Source organism: Notamacropus eugenii, chromosome 1, assembly GCF_028372415.1.
Source record: "Notamacropus eugenii isolate mMacEug1 chromosome 1, mMacEug1.pri_v2, whole genome shotgun sequence".
NCBI classification, from domain to species: Eukaryota; Metazoa; Chordata; class Mammalia; order Diprotodontia; family Macropodidae; genus Notamacropus; species Notamacropus eugenii.
The window spans coordinates 26,424,979-26,435,313 of NC_092872.1; the positions used below are offsets into that span (position 1 = coordinate 26,424,979).

Consider the following 10,335-nt stretch of genomic DNA (forward strand, 5'->3'; position numbering starts at 1 on the left):
GTAATAACTGATAATTAATCACAGGAGCCGGTGTCTCTGTACCATGCACTTGGTGATACGCGTCCTGCATGCCGCGGCTCTTCTTGCACAATTGTTTGGCTCTACTGCGTGAAAACAAAAAAAAAAGAGAGAGAGAGAAACTTTCATCTTGGACTAGCAGAGGAGGGAAGTTCAAAACTGAGGCATGGGGAGGTGAGGGGGGGGGGGGGTGTTGGAGGAAGGACTCCCTGTCAGATGGGCTGTTCTTTTCTTTTAAAAGACAGACAAAATCCCTTTCAAAACAATAAAAAGAAAAAGAAAGTAGTTTGAGATTATTATCCTTGAGGTTACTCTACAAAGAATAGGAATAAACATGCTTCATTATGTAGCCCAGGGGTTACTAAATAAATTGCCATTATTTTGATAATTTTAAAAGGATAGAATTCCTAACTTTGAAAATCTCTTTACCTTAAAAGTTAGTGTACAAATTGAAGCAGTGCATCGAGCTAATTTTTGTTAATGTATAGTGTATGGAAAAAGATTAGCTTGAGTATGAACTGCAAAAAGTTTAAAAGTGCAGTGTATAGTCACAGGGTAAAATAATGAGTCAAAGACCTGTAGTATCTGTTCTGGGTAGAAGCTTTTGCCTTGACATTCTAAGCCAGGATAAATGCATTTGAATAAGGTATATTTTGATATATCCTGTAGAGGGACCCTGATTACTGCTGATACAGTAAGCTGACATTTAAATTCAATCAACAACATAAGCCAAATAAGCAACTCTTTCCGTGTGATTTCCCATTCTTAAAAGTTAAAGTTCATTTGCTAGCACAGATGTACATTTTCAGTGCACAGTGTCACTAGGAGAAGCCTATGGTTGCGATAGACAGCAATGGTTTGTATGCTCTCTCCTGTGTATTGGAAGATACAATATGCTCTGACATTCAAGGGGGGAAAATAACACGTCTACTTTAGAATTAGGTGCCCCTCTCTGTGTTTTTCATAAGTAGTTGAGGTCAAGTGTTGGGGTGGGAATGAGGAAGTCTTCCACTGTGGCTACAAAGGAGTTAATGTAACCAGATCAAGATAATGATCAATTGATAAATGGCTATTGAACCACCTAGATGGTGTTATATTGCCTCTTTGGCATTAGACCCTTTGCAGATAGATTTGGATCTAAGCATGCCCCAACTCATTGAAAATATTTAGCCTAAACAAACATAAAATTGTAACAAAAGATAGGAGAGAATAGGGCAAGTTATTAAAAATTCCTTATTTAGAGAATAATTTATTCACAATGTGTTTTTAATATTTAGGATTTCTTTTGGCTATTGCATTTCCCCTAAATTTAAGGTTGCTAAGTGTTGTATGTATGTATGTATGTGTATGTGTGTTGTGTTGTGTATGTATCTATGTTTTTGTGATCATAGGTGAGTATATTACTTTTCATGTGGGGAAGAGCAAGAAATTTATGGAAGTACTTTATGCATGACTGATTCTATGAGATCAGACATTGGGATACACTCAGTCCTGTGTAAAGGAAATGATAATCATAATCATCTATTTTTAAATGTTTGTGCTTCAATTGTATGTTTCTATGTTTTGTTAATTTTCTTGTTGAGATTGTTCCTCCCCCCCTTTTATTGCTATAAAATGTTTGCTTAACATACTTGCATTTTTACAAAACATGCAAGGAGAGGGATGTGAGTTTTCATCTTTTTTTTCCCCTCCTTCAGGGTAACATTTTATCTTCCTTTACACATTTGTTCAGGTTGTTGCAACATTTTAATTTGTGTTTACTAGCTCTACATTTAAACGATGTGTGAGCAAAACTGCAAATATATGTAAGTGTCAAGTTTTTTTCTTCACATAATGTTTATCCCCCCATCCCTTCATCAGCAATGCTGATTCAGCATGTATAATTTTTGAGTGACCTTTTTCCTAAAATACCTAATTCTTCTTTCTTGAATTCTGTGGTTTAAAGAAACATTAGTTCCAATGAACAAATTAAGCTAAATTTTTTTCATGCTAAAGGGAAAAGTTTGAAATACTGAATTCAACTTTCTTAGGTATAAAATCATCCCAAACATTTTCATATTTTCAACTATCTTTTAATTTTCAAAGAGAATGTTATATACTTGTATGGATACTGAATGAAATATTCATATAATCAGTAGAAAAATAATTTCATTTCACAGGCTACTTAAATAGCATGAAATGTGATGCTGCTAATTGCATTATTATTGTCAATATTATTTAAATATAAAAAATTAAGTAGTGTTCTTTAGCAATAACCCATTTGGAGGGTTTCGTACCTAGATAATAGAGAATTCATTATCAATAACTAGAAGAGAACTTGTAGATTGGAAATTTGCCATGAATGCTGAAATTGAATAGTCTAGAGTTGTGTATCTAAAGGTGACGGGGAAGTAAGGATACAGGAATGCTTTCTGCGATCTTTTCACATGAGTTTGAATCTGTTTACAGGGTGTAGATCTTCCCTTCTGTGTAATGCTTAAAAAAATGTAAAGGCTTCACATTCCAAAGAAAATTTGTGGAAGGAGATGTATTTCCAGATTATCTGCTAGGAGCTTATGATTTAAGAATCTGAATAAATGTTTTGGGTTTTTTTTTTTTTTTTGCCACTCGACATTTCTCCTCCCTTTCCCCCCTCTCCCTACCATATTGAAGTATGATTCACTTAAAAGGGGTCATTTTCATTCTGTATACAGAAGAATGGTTGATAACCTTAAAGGGCATAAATCTTAACTTTTGTAAAAGGAGTTCTTCTTTGGGTCACTTTGATCAGTGACAGGTCGAGAATGACCAGAAACCCTTTGCTCTCTTCCCTGCTAATCTGGCAGAGTCCAGAACTCTGACTAGTCTAGTCTTATGAGGTATTGTTATCAACAGAAAATATGGACTCATTTTGGCACATAAAAAAGAAAATTAGGCCCTTTTCTCTGCTTTCACAAATGTTTTGTTTCTTGGTCAAAATGGTATATATATTTTTTTCTTCTAGTTACCTTTTAAAATACTTTTCTTTTTGAAATGAGACCATTACAGAGACATGGCTTTAACTCATGTTGACATCAGATGCAAAACACATTTACCTTTTTATTAAAAGGGAAGTGTTATTTAGCCAGATTCAAATAAAATGTAAAACCTTTTCTACAAGCTCTCTTTTAAGACATGAGTGAAAGAGTATATTAGAATTATAAATGACTCTGCATCATTATATGGTAATTTAGGATTCACCCAGTGATGTAACAAAATTAACAACATAATTTTATTGTGAAACTGTATCTTATTAAGGAACAACTGTCTGACATTCTCTTACAGTTGCTTTATTTAACTTCATGCAAATATTATTAGTAGTGACATTTTTCTATTGTGCATTAGATTCTCTCATTAGCATGATGTGTTAGTTATCACCAGAGAAATCATTTTCTAGATAGGTGAGGGGCAGACCAAGAAAACTAAAAATTAGATCAATGACTTACATTAAGACAGCAGCATCTGTTCGCCAGAGATATGATATAATAAAGCAAACTTTTTCTACCTAATGTAAAATCTGGTACACTTCAGAGAAAATGATAAAATGTACAATAAGAAATATATAATAAGAGTGTCAGAGCCAATATAAAATGCATGTTTGGTGTGAGTTGTTCTGCAAGCAGTCTGCCAGCCCCTGCCATGCACAGAAGCAAATATACTCAGTTTGTAGACTCATTATTTTACGATGGAAATTGCGGCTTTGTCTAAGTTTTTAGACTTTCAAAGAAAATTTTTCTCTTGAATACTTTTTATTGGTTAGTGAAAAGACATATGCTTTTGGCTTCCATCACATTTCATTCTGCTTTTTTTTTATATTTTGTGAATTGAATTTTGACGAGAAACATTCCAGCTCAAAGGAAGCTTAGGTATTTTTAATGTAGATTTAATTTCATTGACTTAATACAATAACTAACAGCTAATGTCTTTGAAAATAACTTTTCTTACCAAGCCTCAGATACCTTCCTGCATCGTCACCTTTCTTCACACTGTACTTCGTTGTTGGTATGTTTTGCTAATCATGTGATCATAAAAAGAAAAATTACATTACCCAAACTTACAGTCTTCATCTTAAAATAAACATCTGCATTAATTTAGATGGCATGTAACTTTAGCCTGTTGAATTAATAGGGTCATTTCAGGTGTTGCTTTTAGTCAAGTGTTTTCTTTTTAAGAATGGTCATATATTAATTTATACACATGTGTACCCTAGAATAATGTAGCTTTGACATTAGATTTTTGGGGGGGAGTTAAAATGTAGAATATAGTAGGGTTGTTTGTCATGATTTGTGTGCACATGTATAAAATATAGAATATATAAATTTATAACAAGAAAATTGAGATGTATATAGTATGCACATCTTGAGCATGTATAAATACAAATATATAACATATAATTTATATACATTTTAAATAGCAAAATTATGTGGAACACTTCCATTTATTTTTAGTATAATTTAAATGAGGTTGCGTATATCAAGTAACTGTTTTAAAGAAATTTTTTCCTTAGCTTATGTTTACATCTATTTTATCAGCTGTGCAAACATAAAAGGTGTGGGTTCAATTTGTAAAGCTTTTGCTGAGTTCAGATAACCACAGATGACAAAATACTTACCTACAGGTACATGTACTGCATATGTAATTGCAGGCATTTCTCATAATTATATTTATGTGAGTATTTTAACATTCTCTGATGAATCCAATTATTCATGCATAGTTTTATGGGAATCTGATTTAATGTAGTGACAGGACAGATTTGGGATATAGCAGCAGCAGATCCTCCTACTCCTGTGTCAGGGTTAAGAGCCAAGGCAAATCCTCCCTAACTAATGAGATGCTGAGTAAGGCATCTCTAAGAAGTTGGGGCAAAAGTGAATGGGTCACAGCTGAGGCAAGACTGCAAGGACTGTAGCGATAGCAGAAGCGCTCAGATTTGCCAGGTCGTTGTGACACAGCGTCCAGATTCCAAAGGAACAGTCTGTTACTGATACAGAGCTGGCGTCATAAACTTCGGTCAGAAAAACAAAAAAAAAAAAAGCTCTAGTAACCCCCCTCCCCCATATCTGCTTTCACTAGAAAGATTAAAAATATGTGCACAATGGAGAGTCTTTTTGCCAGTCATTTTAATAGCTTTTTAACAGAAATTTCCTAATGGATACAAATAGTTAATGGACCTTCACAGCTTAAGAGGGCTTTTCCATACTTGAGACTCTAGAGTATATGGCAAAAGGAAGGATTGAGAGGGAACCTTGAAATATATTCTTAATATTGTGCTTTAAAACTTAGGTCTCTGATTTTATGTGTGTATATGTAAGTATAAATTTCTCTCTCTCTCTCTCTCTCTCTCTCTCTCTGAGAGACAGTAATGTTGTCTCTGACTACTTCTCATTTTCTTTCCTCATAGAATAGACATAGTGAAGAAGATGAAAACAAGCTACTTTTTCAGAGCAGTGTGCTGCTTTTTCCAACTTAGAAATTTTCTGTGGGATTGTTTTGTCGGTCCTGGCTGCTTAGTATGCTGCTGAAAGAACAAATCATATTAGAGTTCCAAGATTTCCTTTAGGTTGGATTCTATTTGGAATCTGCCTGTGTAGAATAAATAGTGTGCTTTGAATGAATTTGCTTTATTCTTCTCCGTCCTACAAAGCAGATACTTGCTGCTAACTGATGGCACCTCACTGCCTGTTAGTCAATGGCTACTTGGAGTTTATGGGAAATGGCTTATTCTCACGTTACTTACCAAAGCTGATGCCTCTTTTTTGATCCCAGAAAAGCAGTTAATGCCCAAATTGTGGCTCCTGCTGTTCATCTACTAGGGTTTAAGGAAAGGCAAAGGAGAAGAAGGTCTTTCCCTGAAACTGAAGGTTTTTAAAAAAAATTCTAGAGTAATAAAGAGTAAAGGACAGACGCAAGAAGGGGATATATGAAATGTGGTATATGTTATATGCTATATATAATTTAGTATATGAATATAATGTGGGCATTGAGGATCCTAACGCAACCAAAATATAAGTACACAAAACAATGGTCTCTCTTCCACACCCCCCACCTCCACCCCTCCTTGCAAGAGGAATGCTTTTCAGAGAGGGAAAAGAAAATGGGTAAGAAGAATCTAAACAGCTAATGCAGATGACACCTCACCAACTCTAAGGAGGTCTGTGCAATCTTGGAGGTGCATGGCTCTTCATAAAGCATATTCTCTTCCCCACACAACCCTTCCTCTCGTCACCCTACTTAGCTTTAAAGAAAATATAGGGAATTGAGGATGAGTATTTGTGATTTTTAAAATTTGTCATTTTCCAAAAGAGAGCCCAGGAAATTTCCTAAAGTGTAACCCCAAGGTAAAACGTTTATGACTTGAGTACATTTGGGTTCATTGTGCATTGTCATTCTGCTTAAATAATCTTGGGAGCATTTCATGCCACCAAGTGTAAGGGATGAGGGTAAGACAGAAAGAACCATTGCATTCTTCCTCCATTTACATAAATTTAATTGAGTACGTATAAATTCCTGTTGAAGAACATGTCACCTAATGTGGTTAACCTAGAATTTCAATTTCCAAGTTTACTAATGTAGTAAATGAATAATGACTTTTTAAAAAAAAAGTTTCATTTTTATTTTCAGCTGTAATTTTTGTGGATCAAGAAAAAGAAAAAATAAATCTTGCAGCTGTTAATTGAGTAGCAATCCATTCTTTTCAGCATGTCTAGTAACTTAATTTCATGTGTTGGATCAGAATGCTATTTTTCTATATTCTTTGTTAAGAGGATATGATTTTAGAATCTTGTTTTGGCAGAAAGTGTCCAAAAAAACCTCAGCAAATGTTTAATCTCATCTGCCCTCCTCTCTTCCCAGCATCCTACTATAATTTCTCTTTCACTGTTTTCTTCCTCCTCATCTATCTTCTTTCTATCTCTTTACCACTTCTCTTTTTTCATTGGCAGTTTTCTCACAAACAGAAGGAAATTAAAATACATATGAAATTTGGTATTATCAAATAGCACAGTTGTTCTGCCAGCAGTTTATTCTGGTTTAGGAATGGAAGGAAAAGCACCATTTCTGGAGGTTCCTATGCATAGGGTGTTGACATGAGGACAGTCTGTGTTTTGCTATGTAAGTGTTCCTATAAGTGAAGGCATGATAAAAATGTGTGACCAGATGCCCAGGCTTATCATTCAAAGGTGCTGAAAGGTAGCTCAATTTGATCTTTACTCTGTGTAAGAAAGTGCCTAACAGTAGGAAAATTTTGTGATTTTTTTCAATTTTTAAAGAGAATTATTATTTTCTAGTGGTAGATTTTCATTTTAATAATATGAACTCTTGTTCAGATTAAATTTCAAAAGGAAAGTGAAATTATTTGAATCAGTGGTTTTCTGAGACCTTATAATTAAGAGATAAATGCAACATCAAAAAAGTGTAAAAGACAAAATAGAATTAGTGTTCATAAATTAGTACTGGAATTTTAGGTTAAAAATGTAGTTTATAATGAGAAACTAATATACTTTTATATGGTGGTTAGAACTGACAAGGGTAAAGTATGTATGTAGGGAGAGTGTATCTCCCAGTTTTGTACCTGCTGTGCTTTTGTATGAGTGTCATGAATTTTTCAACTTTATTAAAGTAGCTTTTAGTGGCTATTTGTTCTCCAGACAGTTCTTCAAGACTTCTGTTTGATGATTGGAATGTCTGAACTACATGTCTGAGAGGAAAACCCCAAGCTAATGAAGATTGCACATATAAAAATAATTACTTTCAGCTGCCTTAATATAATAACAAAACTAATATTAAAATGAAGTTCCATTAGCATGGGTTTAATCATATATACATACATATACACACACATATATCTTGGCTTGCAAATGAAAGCAGAAATGCTTTGCTGCTTAAGTCAGTCAAAAAGTAGTTGTTTATGTTACTTCGTCAGGCGTTAATAAATAGATCTGTCCACTACTGTGCCCAGTGTTTAAAGCCCTAGAGCAGTCGACATGGTTGGAAATGCCTGCTCCAGCTGGTGGCATATGACTGTCATTTGCAGGCAAGCTATACGAAGTCCTCGTACAATGGATGCATTCATGAAAATAGTCCTCACCTAAAACTACTGCAAACTCTCATTTTATTGACCCTGTGTCAGAATTTAACTCGTACACTGTCAAATGATGTGATGATTTATCCAATTAAAAAAATTAGACAGTGGAAGAGAAATCCCAGTTTACAGACCAGCATCCCAACAAAAACCCAGCTCCAGCTTGAACAAAATAGCTTGTATAATTCTAAGGAAAGTATTCAGCACAATAAAAATAGGTTCACTGCATGGCAATGTGATATGTTTAATTTCTGTGACTCTTGGAGAAATAGGAAGTGTGCTAGTTTAGTTTTTGTTTACAAGAGTAATGTGACATTTTTAGTAGTCAAAGGAGCTTTAAAAATATTGTTCCTTATATTCTAACTTCTACATAAAATCCTCAGATTAAATTAGCATCTTACTTGGAAATGAGACTTTTCACACAGTGGCCTGGTACGCAGGAGCTTTCATAGCAATGACTATAGTGTGGAATTCTGTATAATGTGGTGTCCATCATGTTCATAATCCAAAGGGATTTACTAATTGGTTGCACCAGAAGGACTTCATTATAACACTATATATAACATGGCATGCAATCCTAAGGATGGTGGATGACTTTATAGTGAAGTTCCTATGCAGTTTATTGGGAATGCCATTATTAGACTCTTCTTATCATTTATTTATAGGACAAATCATAATGTTTAAGAAACTTTCACAATAAGAAACTGTAATTCTTTTGAAACAATCTAGAAAGCATTTTGATGGAGATAGAGGAGATTTCATGCTTTAGTGCCAAATTTTTCTTCTTTAGCTGTCTTCATAGTTAGCGCTACTGTCTTCTTGGCCAACTTGAAAAGAAATAGTTTGGGATTAACAGCCTTTATAACAGGTCACAAATTCCCTCATACACTGGGAAGAGTTATTTCTTAGTGAGGGTGTGTGTGAGTATGTGTGTGTGTGTGTGTGTGTGTGTGTTGTTTTTAGCTATAAAGAGAATAAATTGAAAGTGGGGGACAGAGGAAGTTAAAACATAGACATCTGGGACGGCTTGATTCAGTAGCAGACTCTGAGAGCCAGAACTCCCTGATAATACAGGTGAGACATGTTTCAGGAACAAGGACCTTGTTCTTTTAATGAGCCCCTTCTGTCTGTCAGCCTGCTTTTCATGCACTATTGTTGTTCAAATAAGAAAGAGTGAGAGCATTCACAGGCTGTGGTGAGATTAGGGTAATGAAAATGAAGTGTTAATCTGTTGATAGCAAGCACATCCCATATCCTGCATCCCAGGCCACATTCATATGTGTATAATATATTCCAGGTTCTCTCATGAAAAGAGAGACAGGAAAGTTCATTATATAAAAACACTTTTCTTGCATGTGAACTAGCAGCCAATCAATAGATGATAGTAAAATGATGTGTACTTAATTACTCTGTTAATTTCTATGTTACCATATGTATTTTTATTTATATAAGCTATTGTCCTCTGTGCCACACACCCAAAAAGATTTGTCTGTCTTTTTTTGTGTCTTCTTGTAAGGAAAATTCTTAATTGTGACATAAGGCATTTGAAGTATTTTATACTTACTTCTAAGAAATAAATAGATAGTATAGGAATAAAGAGGTTAATTGTCAGTTATTATTGGTTAATTCACACATGTAACTTCCCTCATAGTAACAATGGATAAATATTTGCTAAATTTATGTAGAATCCTTTAACTTAGTTTTTTTCTGCCTTAGTTTTCCTCTTTAACCCAATAGAAACAAAATATTTTCAATTAGTTCAAAAAAGCAGTAGCAAAGTAGAAATAAGAAATATTTGAACACTAGATAGATAGATTTTAGTCATTATGAACGTAAAGATTACAGTAATTAAAGATTACTGGATTAGCCTTAGAAGCTGGGTTCAAATCCTGGTCTGACACTTAACTAACTTAACTTTTTGGCAAGGCACTTTGTTTTTCTAAGTGTCAGTTTTCTCACCCATAAAGTGGAGGAAGGGGACTTGAAAATCTTTACAGTTTCTTCTAGCCCCAAGTCTTAAGATCTACAAAATTCAATGGAATGGTTGCTTCTGTTTTCTTGGCAGCTGTGATGCCTTTGCTTTTTTAATCAACATTTTCTTCTTTGGGCAACAAAATCTAAAACGTACCTTTTAAGTCCAAGAAAAGAAAGAAGCAAAAAGTGTGGAATCAGTGTATTGTAACGGTTATGATGAAAATAATAGTGTACCTACTATGGGC

The 10,335-nt window shown here is 34.3% G+C and overlaps 1 protein-coding gene across 5 annotated transcripts in view; it reads left to right on the top strand.

The window, feature by feature from the left end:
• Positions 1–10,335, top strand: part of BNC2 (basonuclin zinc finger protein 2) — a 512,918-nt gene that overhangs the window by 161,874 nt on the left and 340,709 nt on the right. The window lies entirely within an intron of this gene.